Below are 19,555 nucleotides of genomic sequence, written 5' to 3'. Positions count from 1 at the left end.
CAACCTTATATGCATGTGGGACCTTGTGCATGTATCACCTTGCACATCTGGGTTACATGGGATCTGGAGAGTTGAACATGAGTCTTTAGGCTCCACAGGCAAGTGCCTTAACTGCTAAGCCATCTCTCCAGCCCAGGATCCACTTTTACTAGTGCCATGGTCCTGGAAAAGCATCCTCTTACTTCATGTATTTCCTCACCTATCTTGTCATGTGAGTAGCACCTAACTCATTCCAGGCTAACATTCATGGTTAAGCTGAGCCTCTGTGCAAAATGTGACAGTGTTCTCTTCTTGATATTTTTATACAGTCTACTACAATAATGGAGCTCTGTTGTATCCACTGATAAATAGCGACTGTTCTGGGTCTCATAAGTGTCCCTGCCACTTGGGTCTTCTCTAATTCAGCAGTGGTCAAATCGCTTTTGCTGCTAAGTTATCCTTGCTTTCTTGCTTATGGGTCTTTAGCACTGTGGGAGTTGTTGATGGACTGAAACCTTAGAAAGTTAGCGGAAGGTCCAAAGACATAGGGCATTGAGAATAGTCCTCCTGCACAGGGACAATGACAAGTTACACCATGCTGAAAGTCTTTTCCTTGCCCTACTATTCTGCCTCCTTAATTCCTGAAACCCCTTAGCTCACCTCCATTTTTAGGTGAAAAGGCTGTGAGGCAATAGTGGAAGCTATGGAGTCTCAAAGAACAAGTAATCCCCCAAAAGAATTTGGAATATCCCAATAGGACAGAGGCAAATCACCCTCTAGGCTCTTAGCCTTTTATGTGCAAAAAGAATGGCATGTGGGTGCTTCTATTCTGCCTATATGTTATTCTAGAAGATGGACTAGCTTAACCACCTTAAGTCTTTCAAAATTTTGATGGGATATCCCCACTCCCTAATTTACCAAGATAGCAAGTCAATAGATGCTGGAGCCACATGGAATCCTTGTCTGTATGACCATACATTTGGCTCCATCTTATTTTGATAGCAATGGTGTCAAAAGATCCAGTTATGGAACTACAATACATGGGAAAATCCTTATCTCAAGACAGACTGTTATATTAGAAGATTGTACTGACATATTTTGCCACATGAATTTTCCTGTTGGCTTCTCTCCCACTGTCCTGTCCTGCAATGTATTTGTTACTTTTATTTTGTGGCCTGGGCATCACCGCTGGGGCTCATCACCTGTGGAGCCACTGAACTTACAAAGTACGGCTGCCCCTGAGGGTCTTCCTCATCAATGCCAACACCATGGCTTTCTGGTAAGAAGCTGGTGCCCCTCAGCTCTTGTGTCTCCCTGCTCTATAGATGATCCAGGGCAGAGTAGAGGGAATGAGTGCCCCGAGAGGAGCCAGCAGGTCAGCCATTGCTCTTCTTGGTTAGTCTTCTTGGTCACCATAAGTACAGACTCAGAATTGATAGCCACACTGTGTGGGATAACTGAGTCACGGGGAAGGGAAATAGGAGGGAAAAAGGCTCTAGGCACAGGGTTATTTTTAATATCAGTTCCTGTGTAGTCGCACAATATGGCTGGTGTGGTCATTCAGTGTAAAGAACCAAGGTCAACCTGAAGAGATAGCTTAGTGGTTAAGGCGCTTTCTTGGTAAGTCAAAAGACCCAGGTTTGATTCCTTCGGACCCTTATAAGCCAGCTGCACTAGGTGGCGCATGCGTCTGCAGTTCATTTGAAGTGGTTGAAGGCCTTGGAGTGTCCATTCTCTCTCTGTCTCTCCCTCTCTCTGTGTGTCTGTCTCTTCCAAAAATGTAAAATAAAATAAAAGGCCAAGGTCATTAGCCAGGCATTGACCTTGGTTTCTTAGATAGTTGGTGGACATTAAACTTACACTTAAAGTGACTATCTTAGAACCCACTGCAATGGGATTGAGGGTGCAGTATTATTGGCTAAAGGACTTTTGTTTTGGATAACAGTGAAGACTTCTCATGACATTCATTGACTGTGTACAGAAACTGTGCTAGCATTTGACATAGATAAGTTCATTGAGTTCTCCTCATGCCATCTTAGGAGACAGGTATTGTCAACCCCATTTCAGATGATGAAATTTAGTCAGGGAGTATGGTTCTATGCTGGCGAAGTCAGTTATTGTTTTGAATGAGCTGTAATTGTGAAGGCATCAGGATGAATCTTCCTCTATTTGCATTCCCAGATCAGCACTCCAGGCTTCAAGGCTACCTGTTTCATGCTCTACATGTTCAGGAATTAATCCACCCATTATGATCCTGTCCAATATTCTGTGCTTGGAGAACTGTTGTGTTCTTCACTAATGAAACTCTTAGCTCTGTGACTTCCCTCCCATCTTCCATAACACACTCTCAGGAAGGAGCGTGGGTCTGAGAATATAAGTTGCTTTCCCACAAAAGCTTCAGGGTCAAGAGTGGAGAAGAGGACACTGCCCCTTGCCTCCTTTGGAACCAGAATCCTGGCATCTTATGAGATTGTGCTGAGAGTTGTGGGTCCTTGCTGATGTCTAGGGCACTGAAATTCTCCCAGGAGGACACCTCTCCTCAGGCCTGGGTTCCTCTTCTCTGACCCTACAAAAGGATGTGTACTAGTGGGCTCAAGATCACCATGCCCACCACAAGTTCTCAGATACCCACGCTGATCCCCACAATTCCTGTTGTGGCTTTTTCTTCTCCCACGTGCGTTGGCTGCTCATGTACAAACCCCCAGCCATCAAAGAGAAGGACAATTTATTGGACACGTCTGACCTAGAAGCTGAGAAGCTGGTGATGTTCCAGAGGAGGTCAGTGAAAGAATAGAGGTGGGGATGTGGCCTGTGTGCCTGGGGTCTAGAGACTCCACTTGTTCCTCTGAGGCTTTATAAATAAAAACCAAGGAATTTATGGATTTATACATTCAAAAAACATCATTTCAAACTTCAGTTTTAATGGCTCAGAAGTCCACAGCAATTACTTTATTACGTTCTTTTCAAGATATTTTCATGAATTCAACTTAACACAAGACATGTTCCCTGACCCACCGAGGATAACCATGGACATAAAAATGAATATAGCTGTATCTTTCCCTTCAGGGAGTTTCAAATCTATTGAGGTGGAAGGGAAAAACAAGAATGACACAAATAATTATACAAGGCAGAAAATTGTCTATCCCTGAGAAGTAGAGAGAAGAGGGGGATGGATGGGCAGGGATTTCCAGGGAAGAATGACCACATCTATTGGCTTTAAGCTAAGGTCTTTTTTTTTTTTTTTGAGCCAGTGTCTTACCCTATAGCCCAGGTTGGCCCAGGACTCACTATGTAGTCTATCCAGGATGACTTCAAGTTCTCAGTAGTCTGTTTACCTCAGCCTTCTAAGTGGTGGAATCATAGGCATGGTCCACCATGCCCAGCTTCTAAATTTGTTTTGGTGTCTTGTTCGTTTATTTGACACATTCCAGCCTGGGCTAACTTGGAACTTACTCTGTAGTCCAGGCTGGCCTCAAACTCATAGTTACCCACCTAGCTTGGCCTACCCAGTGCTGGGATTATAGGTATGAGCATATCCGTTTTCTAAATTTGTTTTTATAATCAATTGGAATTTCAGTTCCTCCACCTTAAATTGAGGATCATTATACAAGAAACTTATATGAAAATAACACATTATGCCTTATGTAAAAAAGAGAGGATGAAAAATATCACTACTTTTACTTGCAGTTTCAAAACTGATCTCCAAATGCCATGGATATTAAGACTTTTAAGGTTGCCTTTTTATTGTCACCTCAGGGCTGGCCTGCATCTCATTTGGTTTAGAAGATACATAAATATAATAGAAGTGTCAGTGGAGATACCATTAAACTCTGTGTTGCATATTTAATCATGCTATGTAAAATATAGAAAAAATAATTAAAACTTAGTACACTAAACTTCAAGTGTGCCATTTGAATGTATTTTAACCTCTCTGCTACTGTTTCCTAAACTAAGGACCATCTCTCATTGAGCATGGGCCTACTTTGAGCCCTTTAGAATGGATCACTTCCAGTTTTCACAGAGATAGGGTTTTTGTGGACTGAAAAGTTACCACTATCATAAATGGAGCTATCATGTGCTTCCAAATGTGGTGTCTTGTGACTGACCATTCAAAGTGCTGCCAATCTCGAAATTTTCCCTTCATTGTCATTTCTTTATTCTTATTCTTTTGCCTTTAATCTCTCTTGCCTCTCACCCTTGGCTCTCCTCTAGCTTTTTCTTGACATTCTAATTTGTTTTTCTTTTTGAATGACCTTTTCCACCATCCCCAGCTCCTTTTATCTCTGAGACAGCTAGTCTTCCCCTAAGGCTTCCTTTTCTGGCTCCAGCTGTCACCCATAACCCTTGTCTCCACTTTAAGTGCATCTACAGTGAATGCCTACTCAGAGCCTGACTATGAAAGAGTATGTGGGAGTTAGCAATCCCCTATCAACACCTTTACCCAGGTACTCTCCCTTCTACCCTTTTCTAAGTTCACATTGTAGACAACCAAATATACAGATGAACATAAATGAGAGGCCCCATTGGAGGGGTTTCTTAGGAATTCTTTCAGTGGCTTGTAATTCATATTATTATTTCTCTTTGTGGGTTAGTGTGTGTGTGTGTGTGTGTGTGTGTGTGTGTGTACATTCATGTGTGGGTGAGTACTCATATACAGAGGTGAGTACTCATATCCTACACCTGGCTTTTTTAGGAAGGCTCTAGGGCCTCAAGGTCCAACAATTTCTTATATTTGTTGTTTTTTAGATTAATCTGATGAGGTTACTGTTATTGGGAGATTAGAAAGAAAAACCTGCCAAGAGTTGACCACTATCTGTGGAGTTTTCAAACACTTATTTGCTATATAAATTGTTTTGAATCCAAAATTCATGAATTCATGTAGTGCCCTTTTAGTCAAAGTGAGTGCTCATTTCTAAGAATTCTCAGACTATCAGAGGTTAGTGGGACCCTAAGCACTTTTGGGTCATTCAGGTTTATCAACAGTTCCCCCATCCCATGGTCAAAGCTGAGAGAATTAGTGGTGAGGAAACTCTAGTCCCTGGCCTCTGTCCTCTGACTTCACCTGTGTGACCATTCTTTTGGAATCTCTGTCCCTTACAGAGAACACTACTGCTATGGGGAAAGGTGTGTTGTTTTCAGCTCTGTACGAAGCATAGATACCATTCTTCTTCTGGAGCCTCAACCTGAGCACATGCTCATAGACACAGTCTATAGGGTCTTGAGTCTGTATTTATGGATGCTTTGGGGGAGGGCTTTCCCCAATATGAATCATCTTCTCTCATCCAGTTAGCATATAAGAAACTATTCCCTAAAGGTTCCTGTACACATAGGTGAGTGATGTTGCTTGATTTACTTGAGATGGCTCTGAGGGTATCTATCTACTCAGAATAGAAGACGGAAGAGGTGTGTGGAGATGAGGAAGCAGCCATCCACGGAGCCCCTAACTGCTCTCCTTCTTCCGTTCCAGGGGAGGACTTCCACAACTACCACCATGCCTTCCCCTACAACTACTCTGCCAGTGAGTGCCGCTGACACATCAACATCACCACATTCTTCATTGACTGCATGGCGGCCATCGGTCTCACGACTGGAAGAAGGTATCCATAACCACTGTTTTAGCTAGGATTAAAAGAACTGGAGGTGAAAGCTACAAGACTGGCTAAGTTTTGGATTGTCTGGGTTTAAAGTTCTGTGGATTAACTATAGAGTAATGGTACCAGGATGCTAACAATGATGACCTTAGCCCACTTCTGTACAGTGCTTTTAGAAAATGTTCAAGTATTGAAAGGCACGAATTTTCTTTTATGATGCTGACATTCACATCTTTGCTCCATACCTTTTCATTTCTTTGTTCACTTCACCTTTATGTGTATCTCCCCCATTGCTTCTCAGGCAAACCATGTGCTATTCATCCATCCCTGCCCAGTGCCCTTTGTACTGTCCAAAGGTAAAATGGTCTTTGTCTCAGAAAATGTTCTTTTATTGGGGTGCTTTGTGCTTCAAGGAAGGTGGATCAACTTAGAGATGCAATAAAAAAATCTTCTGGGAAGTCCTATAAATGGACATGAACCCATGGTTTGCTAGATGTTAGGGTAAACTAACTTTATTTGGCTGAGCTTGCAACAGGAAAGTTAGAATGAGAAAGAACATGCAGAGAGAGTATGATTCTTAAATACAGATGGTGTGGAGAGGAAATAAGTGGCAAAGATATTCTTTCTGTGATCTGACCCAGTCTCTAGAAAGACATGGAGTCTCTCTACATGGCATGCTCTGAGCCACAGCACTTGACAGTGTTAGAACACGGTGGCAAATCTCAATGTCTAAATACACCGAGAGGGAAGGATATAAAAAGAACCATGGGGCTGGAGGGATGGCTTAGTGGTTAAGGTGTTTGCCTTCAAAGCCAAAGGATCCAGGTTTCATTCCCTAGGACCCATGTTAGCCAGATGCACAAGGGGGCACACACATCTGGAGTTCATTTGCAATGGCTGGAGGCCTTGTCATACCCTTTCTCTCCCTCTCCCTCTCCCTCTCTGTCTCTCTGTCTCTCTGTCTCTCTCTCTCTCTCTCTCTCTCTCTCTCTCTCTCTCTCTCTCTCTCTTCCTCTTTCTCTGCCAAATAAATAAATAAATAAATAAAACAAAATAATAAAAAAACAACCACATACTTAGGAGGAAAAGTGGTCCTAGGTTTTGCTTTTCCATAACAACATGATTTATTTATTTGAAAGAGGGAGAGAGAGAGAATGGGTGTGCTAGGGCCTCCAGTTGCAAACCAACTCCAGATGCATAAGCCATATTGTGCATCTGGTTTATATGGGTCCTAGGAAATAGAACCTGGGTCCTTTGGCTATGCAAACAAGCACCTTAACCACTAAACAATCTCTCCAGCCCCAACAACATGAGTTTTTTGTTTCATAGAACAAGAAATCTTCAGATGAGGTGTGCCCAGAGTGGGTGAGTGCAGCTGCTAAGAGAATTTTGAGCAGTTCATGAGCTACTGCTCATCCAACTCCTTTCCTCCTTCTGCTCTGCCATCTCCAGGCTATTAGATGCTCCTCTCACAGTAAGCAGATGGCTGTGCAATTTCAAATATCTAAAATTGGAAGGGCTTAAAAGGCAGAGAGGCCAGAACACACAGAGGTTAATGTATCTGGTTGGATATTGATAGTGCTTTTGAGTACTCAGCTTTGAAGGGAGTTCTTAAAGAAACCTGAAGCTGAGGAGAAAATAGTTGTGTCATCTTTTCCTCCTATTTCAGGACAGGAGGTGGAGAAGCTGAAGGGGCAGTGTCTGTAGGCAGTTCTTCAGAGATAATTAAAAGAAGGGCTTTGAAAACATCCAGGAGGTTGAGAGCTTACTGAGGAATTAGGTGTCTTAATGAAAGAAGTTCAGAACAAGGTCCCTTTATTAGTCGAAATTGCTCCTTGCATTGATAAAAGTCAGGCTTCTCCCACACTGTTATGCCCCTTTTCTACGGCCTTGCTTGGTGACCATCTAGCCTCCCTGTAGAACTGCCTTGGGGGCAGGGAAAGAATCTCTTACCCTGAGGCTGGATCCATCTGTCTCTGCTCTTCTGGATTGTTCTGCTCCTGAATTTTCTCCTTCCCCATGGACAAGCCTTTTATGTGTATTTAGGGCAGCAAGGACTTGATGTAGGCAGCTGCTTCTCCTGAAGACACCACATATCGGCATGGACCTGCGGTGTCTTTAGCAGGCAGAGCTGGCTGCCACTCTCCTGAGGCCTGCAGAGCCTCCCCACCTCCACCCTGGGTGCCTCTGCCACATTGATGACTCCAGACAAGTCTATCAAACTGTTCTAGAAATATTGCTAGCCCAGGCAGTTTCTTCTCAATAGTCATGACTAATCCAAATGCTGATGCTGTGGCACTGAGCCAGCCATGGAGTAGGGCACCAGAAAGCAATCAGCAAATCCAGCCTTGGCACTGGGACAGCATTCTGTTCCCTGCAGTCCACCCCCTACTCTGGAATGTCTTCCTTCTTGGAACACTTGTAGGAGGATCACAAGTTTAATGCCAGCTTTGGGTTACATACTGAGATTCTGTCTTAAATAGCAACAGCAAAAAGTGAGAAAATAAAAAGTAAGCTATAGAATTCAAAAAAATATTTACAAAACATGCGTTTCATAGGGAACCAGAACTCACAATGTAAACGGAATTCTTACATTTCAACAATAAAAATACTAACAACCTAATTCTAAAATAGCTAATGTATTCAACTATACATTTCTGCAAAGCCAATACATGAATAGCCAATAATCACATGAAAACTGCTCAACATTTGCAGACATTTAAGAAATACAAATCAAAGGCATGAGGAGATACCACTCTACATCCACTAGGCTAATTGTAATGAAAAAAAAAGTAAAAAATAAATACTGATGAGCATATAAACAAAGTAGGATGTATCCACTGCTGAGAGGCTAAGCTGTTAAAGCTGCTATGGGAATCACACTGGCCACTCTTCAGAATGTTAAGAATTTAAGGAACCACATGATTCAGTAATTCTACTTTTTCGTATACTCAAAAGAATGATGGCAAAACAAAAAAGTTTTCATGAATGTTTATTCCTGCATTATGTAAAAGTTTGATATAGAAACAACACAAATATCTATCAAAAAATGAATGAATGAAGCTGAGCATTGGGCTCACACCTGTAATTCCTGCAATCACCTGGGAGACAGAAACAGGAAAACAGGAAGATCCACTGCAGGTTTGAAGCTAGTCTCTGTAGTGAGTTCAGGTCAGCCAGGTGGACATAGCAAAACCTTGTCTCAAACAAACAAAAATAAATAGTGAACAAACAACAATGTAGTATCTTCATGCAATGGAGTATTATTCAGCCACAAAACAAATAAAAGAATGAAATATTGGGCTGGAGAGATGGCTTAGTGGTTAAGGTGTTTGCCTGAAAAGCCAAAGTACCCAGGTTTGATTCCCCAGGACCCATATAAGCCAGATGCACAAGGCGGCACATACATCTGGAGCTCCTTTGCAGTGGCTGGAGGCCCTGGCATGCCCCTTCTCTCCCTCCCTCTTTTCCTCCCTCCCTCTCTCTCTCTGTCTCTTCCCCCTCTTTCTGCCTCTCAAATAAAATAAAATACAAAGAATGAAATATTGATATGTTGATATAACATGGATGGACCACGGAAACATGCTGAGGCTATGTTGTATGATTCTATTTATACGACATGTGTGAATATGCAAATCTAGAATTAGGAAACAGATTGGAAGTTGCTAAGGGCTAGGGGGCAGGACAAGGGAGCGATTACTAATTACTAGGTACTGTTTGTGGGGACTGATAGAAGTGGTCAAAAGTTAGATCACTGTGGTGGTTGTTTAAATGAATGTACAGAAAATGACTGGGTTGTATGCTTGAAAAACTGCTTTTAGGGGACAAAAGTTAGATCTCAATAACAAAGATTGCATGAGAAAAGGTAGTATTTTGTATTTCATTGCTGTTACCATAAATTGTAACTAAAATTCAAACCCAAATAAATGTGTTGATTAAATACAAATCTGAGGCTAAGAGAGGTACTCTCTATTCTCATCATTCTAAAGCAATGTGTTCTACAGTCTCAGTTGTTACAGGGACAAAGACAGCCCCTACAGACACTCCCTGACCTTTCTGATACCCACTGGGAGCAGGGTAACATTTTCCTGATAAGTAGTCAGCTAGCCCACAGAAACAGGGATGCCACCTTGTCTGCCTTCTGATCCAGACTCATCCAAGATGGCTGTGAACAGAAACCTCCTAATGCCTCCTCAGCAAAAAATCCCTTGCTCTTTTTTCCCCAAATTTCGTGGGCTTTTATGAATGGGCCTTTCCTAATTCAGTGTTCTTCCTGGGCCCATCAGCCAATCAGGTCCCTTCCTACACACCCGAACCTGGTGATGAGGTTCCTTCTAAATAGATGCCTGATTTCCATAAATAGGCCTGAGACAAACATGTATGCCTCTTCTCCCTCTCCTCCATTCCCTTCCCTTCCCTTTCCTGGAGGCTTCCTCCTGGAAAGAGACCTCTCCCTATGTGAGAGAGATTTTTCCCAGTTTCTCTTCCTCTTCCCAGACTGGGAAGAGAGAGAACATCTTTTGGCTTGACCACTTTCTTGCTTTGCTTTCCTCTTGTCTTCACTCTCCCTAACATAAATCTCAAAATTTATCCTTCTCTTGAGAATTTGCGTCTTGAGAGGTACTAACTTCTCATCACCTACATCTGGGTTACAGGGTGAGAAACTGTCCTAGCAGGATTCTGATAGGCTAAAGCCTGCAGCCTTCTCTTTCCCACAATAGGGCAGTGTGGGCAGGACAGGCTGCCACCGCCCTGGGGGCGTATTCACTACCATTCTAACGACCTCCACCCCCTGGCCCTGACAGACTCCCCCATTAAACCCCTAGGCAGAAGGCACAGTCGAGTGTTGGTCTCTCAGCTCCAGCCCGGCCCTTCCTCCTTCCGCCCCCCAGCCTGGGCGCGTCCATACCAATGACAGGCCCCTGAGGACAGCGGGTTATTTAGGTAACCAAGGTCCATATGATCACAGGCCCACAGCGCCTGACCGCTCTCAGCCAATCAGCAGCCGCTCGGGATCTGCTCCGTGGCACCCGCTCCAATCAGGAGGCGACGCGGGCGCGCCGAGGCGTCGTGCTGCTCCCTTGCCTTTCCTGCCCTGCGCGCAGCGGGAAGCCCCTTCCCTGCGCTGGTCGCCAGCTGCGCGTGCCCCAGATAATGGCCTCTAGGATGGCACAGAGGCAGGCCTCCCTTCTCTGTGGGATGAAAAGCAGAGCTGTGGCCCCTTCACCGCCAGTTCCCGTCGCGTCAGAATGACCGGTCCATTCCTCTGCCTGGAAATGGTTGGGGGAGACCTGACTTAGCAGGGCAGGCAGTAGGGAGGGCGCATTTTTACTCTAGTCTGCGTAACGCAAACACCCGTTTAGGAGACAGAGTGCCAACTTGCCAAAACAGATTAAAGACTGAGTCGTAGAGAAAGCGCATCAGTTCAGGAAAGTTCCAGGCTGATGTCATTGGAGATGAAGGGGTGGAGCTGGGAGAAAAACGTTCAGGGAAAGGTGTGAAGAGCCTAGACTGCTGCTTCTCCTTTTATTTATTCTTTAATAAGAAGTCATGAGATGTGGTCTGTTTCAGAAAGCTACTTATGGTGGCAACAGCAGAGTAAGAGGGAAACTAGACTAGAAATGGAAAATTAGATGAGACTTCCATACACACTCCTGTAAAGGGCCTGGGCCTGGGAAAGTGCTGGCAAGAATAGAAAGGAAAGTGGTGTTTGGGAGTGGAATAAATGGAAATGAAGCCTAAGACACTGCAACAGAAACATATACTTACACCAACTGATGCAAGAAGGGGAGCTGGAGGAGCATAGGCAGGGGAGAGAAAGGCAGAGTTTAGAAGCATAATAGGAGTTCAGTTTTTTTGAGTTGTAAGAAGTACATGCTTGTGAAATAATTTAAATGAAAAAAGAAAAAAAAAAGAAAACTGAAAAGGAACAACTATAAATATATACCCATGTATTAATGTTATAGGTTGTGTTGCAAACTATTTTAATTGTCAGCAAAATATGTTCACTGCACATTAATGAAATATAAATATTAAAAAATAGTATGGACACAACTGTTTTGAACATTACACATGTGACTTCACAAGGCCATGAGAACACTTTAGGTAATAGTTCTGTGTCTTGGTACACAGCTGTATATGATTAAAAAAAAATCAAGCTCCCACCATTCATGGGCTACAAGAGGGCCTACACCTATTAAATTCCCCCTCCCCCCAAAAACCAAAGATTATCCCATTTATCTGGCACTAACTTCACTCTCCATTGGAGAATTTGCTTCTTTTTTTCAGATGGATGCAGATTCGAAGGAGAGAACCAGCCTATCACATCTCGAAAGGGCCCCAGCTGAAACTAAGAGTATTTGGAGTGCTGCTTCCTTGGTGAACCTGGTACCAGCACAAGGGTAAAGGAGATAGACGCAGAGAATATTCAATTCCTACCAAACCAGATATCCAGAAACACAGAAGCTCCCAAGACTGCATCACTGAAGCAAACCTAAAATAAACCCAACATGGCTCAAGGAAATTTGCAGAAGAGGGGGTGGAAAGAATGTTAGAGCCACACGTTGGGTCATTATGCACAGAGACATTGTCTCTTACCCATAACCGATAGCTAACCCCACAGTTCATGACCCATATTCCCTATTGAGGAGGGTCACTGTGGAGGGGGGAGGACAGGGAGGAGGCTAACAATGCTACATGACTGTATACACGTGTACATAACTATTTAAAAAACACTCTTGAACTGAAATACCTTAAGTAAAAAGAGGGGACTGTTGATGGGAGGTACTTCATGGGGTCTTGCTGGGGATTAAGTGGAAGAACAGAGCACAGTTCTGGGACACAAGTAGAGCTCAGTCAGTACAGAGGTGAAGAAGGATCCAGAACACTTGCTTGGAGGAGGAGGGCCTGAGAGCAAGGTTTGAAAGCATGAATAAAGGCCATACCTAGCTCTCCAAAAAATCTGTGTGCATGGATCTAGAAGAGAAAGTGGAAGAAGCTGCCTATTTTCAGACTTAAGGCTGGGGATGGCACTTGACAGCTGAATTACAATGGGTCAAAGAGGAGATAGGGAGCCTCCTTACTGCTCCAGATGCTTGGATAAAACACTAAATATGTCTGTCTGTATGTATGTATGTATGTGGAGGGGGAGAGAGAAGGGCTGGTTAAAGGTAAAAATAAACAAGTTTTTTCAGTGTGTCCTGAAAGGAGTGCACTGTACCTCCCCAGATTTGCTTAGCATGTCCAAGCTACAATGAGAAGGATGTTGTATGAGATGACATAAGGGAAGAAATTTCCTCTTAGAATCCATCTGCATTTATTTCTTTGTTGTTTGAAAAAGGGTTTCACTATATAGCCAGAGTGGCGTCGAACTCGTGATCTTTCTGCCTTATCCTCCAAAATGTTGGGATTATAGGCACGGTATACCATGCCCAGTTTCCCACTTAGTTTTAAAAATATGATTAGAAGTACATGAAAGCAGTTTAAGCAAACATAATGTGAAGAAACAGTTAAGTTTTGTTATGTTTATTATGGAATAGTAGTTTCATGTCTTGATGTTTATCTATTTAGATTTTCTTTAGATTTCATGCAAATCTCTTTAGGCTAGATTAACCTGATACTGTCTAGATGATAAATATTCATTATATTCCAAAGCTAGGAATCCATATGACCCAGTTTTAAGTCTTGGTTCCACTAGTACATGAATGACATTGGGAGAAGCAGTTAAAATGGAGATTTTACTACTTCTCTGTTAGCTAATCTAAAAATATATGTCTTTTTTTTAAAGTTTGAACAGAACTACCTTGCTTGGGTGGACAATGTTGCTCCCAGAAGTCATAAGGGCATGGTGGCGCACACCTTTAATCCCAGCATTCAGGAGGCAAAGGTAGGAGGATCACCATGAGTTCAAGGGCACCCTGAGACTACATAGTGAATTCCAGGTCAGCCTGGGCTACAGCGAGACCCTACTTCAAAGTACCAAATAATAGGGGGCTGGAGAGATGGCTCAGCGGTTAAGCACTTGCCTATGAAGCCTAAGGACCCCAGTTCAAGGCTCAATTCCCTAGGACCCACGTAAGCCAGATGCACAAAGGGGTGCACTCATCTGGAGTTCGTTTGCAGTAGCTGGAGGCCCTGGCACACCCATTCTGTCTCTCTCTCTATCTGCCTATTTCTTTCTCCATCTGTTGCTCTCAAATAAATAAAAATGAACAAAAATTTATTTTAAAGTACCAAATAATAATAATAATAGTAAGTTATTAAAAGAAAATCCAGTGCCAGAGATCCCCAAGCCATGCAGGTTATCACCACCATCCTTGGTGGCTACCAGAATTAGATGGTAAAACTCTATTGCTGAAGACACCTCATGCTTTAGTTGCAAGAAACAGAACTCAGGCTGGAACTGAGCAGAAATTTTCTCGCTGCTGGCTGGCTTTTATAGTACCAGAAGGTGCTATACAGACTGCTGGGGGAGAAAAGTCATCAACTGTCTGATGTAGCAGGGGGGCCAGCATGCTACACAATCAACTAGTCAGCCAAGATGTGCCCACTGGAGCAATAGTGGCATGACTGTTATGGGGGTAATTGACTCCTGGTGACTTGACTGCTCAGGGCTTCGTGGGGCATCTATATCACCCTCTCCAAGGCTGAGGGAGCACTGAAGAAGAAAGAGCAGGAAGGAATGTAAGAGCCAAAGAATAGTGAGGGGTATTTTAGAATGCTGTCATCCATATATAACTGTTGCAGTCATGAACACACCAAGGATGTCGTGACCTGCATGAGATCTGCACAAGAGTTAGTGCATCAATATTGTGTTATGGATGGTAGAGAAACTCATGGGATCCTCACCCTTCCATGAAAAGTCACAGGCAGTCAATGGTTGCTAGGGGAGGAGAAACTTTCATCAGTATTGCAGCCACCACAATTGCCTATGCTCCAGTAAAAACCTTCTACCCCAGCTCATGCAAACAACCATAACTAAACATGGTGGGTCACCAAAAAAAAGATATCAATCAAGAAAGATACAAAAAATATCAGTAGGACTGAATAGGAAGAAAAGGGGGCTCACCAGGATGGGGAGGGGACAATAGAAGGGAACAGGAGGTGAACATAACAAAAATCCATTGTATACAGTCATAAAAATTGTCAATATGGGCCAGGTGTGGTGTCACATAACTTTAATCCCAGCACTTGGGAGGCTGAGGTAGGAGGATCCCTGTGAGTTCAAGACCATCCTAAGACTACATAGTGAATTCTAATTCCAGGTCAGACTGGGCTAATGTAAAACTTTACCTTGAAACAACAATAAAAAGTCAATAAAATAAAAAATAAAAATAATGGGGGCTTTAAACATGGGATCCCTGGGTCCCTGAAATCACATCCTGGAACCTATGAGGTGATCTGTGTGGCTATAGTGATGCTCACAATAATACTGAGTCCTGATTTGCCTTTTTTCACTATCATGTTGACATGTGTACTGGTGATATCAGAGCAACAGTAGCTAAACTCCTGGCACTTTGACAGAAACCAAGGTGGAAGTACAACCACATAGCAGTGCTCATTGTATCATTTCTTCTAAGACATTTAGGGTTCTGTTTTATTTAAGATGTTCTTGATAAAGAGCTATATTAGACTTAACGTTTTAGAAAATTTACTTGGGATGGGTCAGTGGAGATGGTTCAGTTGGTAAAGTGTCTGCCAAACAAGCCTGAGAACCCAAGTTGAGATCCTCAGTGACCATATAGGCCATAAGCACCTGTAATACCAAGGCAAGGGAGGCAGAAACAGGAGGATCCTGAAGGCTTACTGGATAGCTAATCTAGCCAAATTGGTGAGCTCTAAGTTCGGGGAGAGAACTTATCTTAGAAAATACACTGGGGGGCTGGAGAGATGGCTTGCCTGTGAAGCCTAAGGACCCCAGTTCGAGGCTCGGTTCCCCAGGTCCCACGTTAGCCAGATGCACAAGGGGGTGCACGCGTCTGGAGTTCGTTTGCAGAGGCTGGAAGCCCTGGCGCGCCCATTCTCTCTCTCTCCCTCTATCTGTCTTTCTCTCTGTGCCTGTCACTCTCAAATAAATAAAAATTAAAAAAAAACAAAAACAAAACATTAAAAAAAAAAAGAAAATACACTGGGGCTGAAGGCTCAGGGATTAAAGGCACTTGCTTGCAAAGCCTGACTACAAGGGTTCAATTCCTCGGTACCCATGGAAAGCTATATGCACAAAGTGGTATATGTATCTGGCATTTGTTTACAGTGGCAAGAGATCCTGGCATACCCATACTCTTTTTCTCTAATAAATAAGTAAAACTTAAAAAATAAGGTAAAGACCAATTGAGGAAAACAGGCAAATACATGTACCTGCACATACATATATGTCCACACACATACAAACACACATACACACATACACATGCCAACAACATGACATTTTTTTTCCAATTATGAGTCTTTAAATGCAAAGTACATAAGAAGCAGTTTTGTTCTGTGCCAAAGAACAATAGCTGCCTGGAGGAAAAGCACAATTTTATTATCATTTCAGCTGCAAGCTGATTTAATTGCCGCCCCCCCACATGACAGCATATTTAGTGAAAAGAATGACTGACAGCCAAATGATGATTAACCAGACTTTAGTATTTAACATACACTTCCAGAAATATTTGTAAAGTTGGGCTAAAACTTCAAGGAAACAATTCACAACATTGGATCCACTGAGAAAATTTGAGATTTCAAGCAAAAATCAGAATTTTGGAAGCCTTGCACTAAGTTTGACACCTTCCTAACAACTTGGGACTCATCTGATTAATCAGTGGTGACATTAATAATTGATGTCATTGGGGAGGAATGGAATGAAAGTTATCTGCTCACCTGTTACAAGATCCTTGGGTTCTTCCTCTTGCTCTCTGCCTGCCGTAGCAGCTTCCTCGCATCACACACAGAGCACATCCCCAATAAATGCTGGTGAACTGGCAGAGCATAACTGATCTTGTCTTTGTACCTAGGGATGCAAAAAGAAAAACATTCACTTTTTTGGCAGTAACTTGCTAGCCACTTTTTTCAGTGAATTCATTCAGCTTCCTTAAATTAATTACAAGACTTACTCTTTTTTTTTCAAAGTAGGGTCTCACTCTGGCCCAGCCTGACCTGGAATTCACTATGTAGTCTCGTGGCCTCAAACTCACAGTGATCCTCCTACCTGTGCCTCCCGAGTGCTGGGATTAAAGGCATGCGCCACCATGCCAGGCTTAAGACTTATTCTTTTTAAGAAACGTTTTAGTGCCGGGCGTGGTGGCGCACGCCTTTAATCCCAGCACTCGGGAGGCAGAGGTAGGAGGATCACTGTGAGTTCAAGACCACCCTGAGACTACATGTGTTCTGGTGATTTCCAGGTGAATTCCAGGTCAGCCTGGGCCAGAATGAGACCCTACCTCAAAAAGCTAAAAAAAAAAAGAAAAGAAAAAAGAAATGTTTTATTGACAACTTCTATACATACAGACAATATACCATGATCACAATGCCCTCCCACCACCCTCCTCCAAATCCCCCTCCACTGAATCCCTTCTCCATTCCAACTAGTCTCTCTTCTATTTTGATATCGTAATTTTTAATATATTTTTTTATTTGACAGAGAGAAAGAGGGAAGGAGGAAGGAAGAGAGAGAGGAAGAGAGGGAGGGAGGGAAGGAGGGAGGAAGGAAAAGAGAGAGAGCGAGAATATGAGAATGGGTATGCCAAGGTTTCCAGCCACTGCAAATGAATTCCAGATGCATGTGCCACATTGTGCATATGGCTTAAGTGGGTCCTAGGGAACTGAACCCGTGTCTTTTGGCTTTACAGAAAAGTGCCTTACCTGCTAAGCCATCCTGCCAGCCCTTGATGCCATCATTTTCCCCCTCCTATTATGCAGGTCTTGTGTAAGCAGCACCAGCCACTGTGAGGTCATGAATGCCATACCACTTTGTGTCTGGAGGACAGTATTATGAACACTCCTCTTCTTCCTTTGACTCTTACATTCATTCCACCACATCTTTGGCAATGGTCACTGAGCCTTGAAGAGTGTAATAGAGATGTCTCATTAAATGCTGAACATTCCACCATCACTTCTCAGTACTTCGGTGAGTTCTGAGTCACCCCAGTGGTCACCACCATCTGAAAAGAAAAGCGCTAGCCTCCAGGGTGCTGGATTAAAGGCAACATCACCATGCCCCACATCTTTTCTTCAAATACTTTTTGTTGAGGACTTTAATATGTGAACATACTGTAATCTAATTTTATTTTAGTATGTGTATTCATAGGGGGGAGTGCATGCCACAAAGTATGTGTGGACATCAGAGGACAACCTTGAGTGTTATTCCCTGACTTCCACCCATCTGAGACAGGAGGTCAGAGGACAACCTTGAGTGTTATTCCCTGACTTCCACCCATCTGAGACAGGAGGTCAGAGCACAACCTTGAGTGTTATTCCCTGACTTCCCCCATCTGAGACAGGAGGTCAGAGGACAACCTTGAGTGCTATTCCCTAACCTCCACCCATCTGAGACAGGAGGTCAGAGGACAACCTTGAGTGTTATTCCCTGACTTCTAACCATCTGGGACAGGAGGTCAGAGGACAACCTTGAGTGCTATTCCCTGACTTCCACCCATCTGGGACAGATGGTCAGAGGACAACCTTGAGTGTTATTCCCTGACTTCCACCCATCTGGGACAGGAGGTCAGAGGACAACCTTGAGTGTTATTCCCTGACTTCCACCCATCTGGGACAGGAGGTCAGAGCACAACCTTGAGTGTTACTCCCTGACTTCCACCCTTTTTCTTCCCACACTCCCCACACTCCAACTGCTGAGGGCTCCTGCTGCTGCTGCTGCTGCATATGTTAAGCGGCTGGCCACCTTGCTCCTTTCTCAGGCTGGCCTGTGCCGTTCCGCCTCAGACATCACCACTCTTCCACTTTGTGTTCCCAGCTCAGCCCACATTACTTAAAGTAGGCAAACAGAAACTATTGAGAGAAGCCCTGTATTGGACCTAGTATGAAGCAGCTCAGGAGAAGGTCTCCCTTCTGATGTGAGCCTAGCCTGCTTATGTATGCTGAGGAGAGGCTCTTGGACCAATCATTCATTTGGTTTTGAACCAATCACAGCTATTTTGGTGACCAATCATGCCCTTTTCTCTTAGCATCAATCATGTCATTGTGTTTAGGACCAATCACAGCCTTGCTTCTTAGCACCAGTCATAAACCACCAAGGGAAGTGCTTTTCCCCCTCACAAGAGTGGAATTGGTGCAGTCATTTGGAATTAATCCAGGCTTATGAAGCAGAAAATATGGCTGAAAAACAACAACAACTTTCAACCAGCCCTGGCTGACGCTGCACCTTTAGGTGCGAGGGAAGTGATCTGCAGTCTTTGCACAGTTGTCTCAAGGTATCGGGTGTTGTTCAAGACAGCTGGTGCTGCCGGAAGGGTGGCCGTGCTGGCTGTGAAACTGATAGTCCTTTTGCTTAAGACACATCTGCACATGCATGGACATGCACCACACATACTTCACACACACACACACCTGTAATTTCTTTGTATTTCATTCTTATTTTATACCTGTTATACTTGCACATAATTTGAAAAATGAAAGCATTTCATAAGGCTTGTTTTGAAGTTAGCAGTGTCCTTTCCTCTCTTCTCCACTTTTTCTGCTCTACTGAGGTAACCATTTAAAATTCTTAACTCACTCTTTTGACATAGCCTTCTGTACATCTTTTAAAAATATTTATTTATTTATTTGAGAGGGTGACACTCAGAGCAAGAGAGAGAGAGAGAGAGAGAAAAGAAGTGAGCATGCCAGGGCCTCCTTGTATAGTAAATGAACTCCAGACCATGTGCCACTTGGTGTGCCTGGCTTTACGAGGGTATAGGGAATGGAACCCAGGCCATCAGGCTTTGCAAGCAAGCGCCTTTAACTGTTGAGCTATTTCTCCAGCCCCTCCTTCTTTATCTCCAAAT

At 43.4% G+C, this 19,555-nt stretch overlaps 1 protein-coding gene across 4 annotated transcripts in view; it reads right to left on the bottom strand.

Annotated features, from left to right (window-relative positions):
* The window catches only part of Pkd2l1 (polycystin 2 like 1, transient receptor potential cation channel), a 178,530-nt gene that overhangs the window by 134,903 nt on the left and 24,072 nt on the right, over positions 1-19,555 (bottom strand). For 3 of the 4 annotated variants that reach the window (XM_045156404.1, XM_045156425.1, XM_045156418.1), the window contains exons 1-2: positions 17,415-17,469; positions 16,434-16,563 (exon numbers count right to left, since the gene is read on the bottom strand). The gene's annotated coding sequence lies outside the window, so the exon portion shown is untranslated. Of the gene's footprint in view, positions 1-16,433; positions 16,564-17,414; positions 17,470-19,555 lie in introns of those variants that run through there. The other variant, XM_045156411.1, reaches the window with a different exon arrangement.

Source organism: Jaculus jaculus, chromosome 1, assembly GCF_020740685.1.
Source record: "Jaculus jaculus isolate mJacJac1 chromosome 1, mJacJac1.mat.Y.cur, whole genome shotgun sequence".
NCBI lineage: Eukaryota > Metazoa > Chordata > Mammalia > Rodentia > Dipodidae > Jaculus > Jaculus jaculus.
This window is presented reverse-complemented; position numbering and strand designations above follow the sequence as displayed.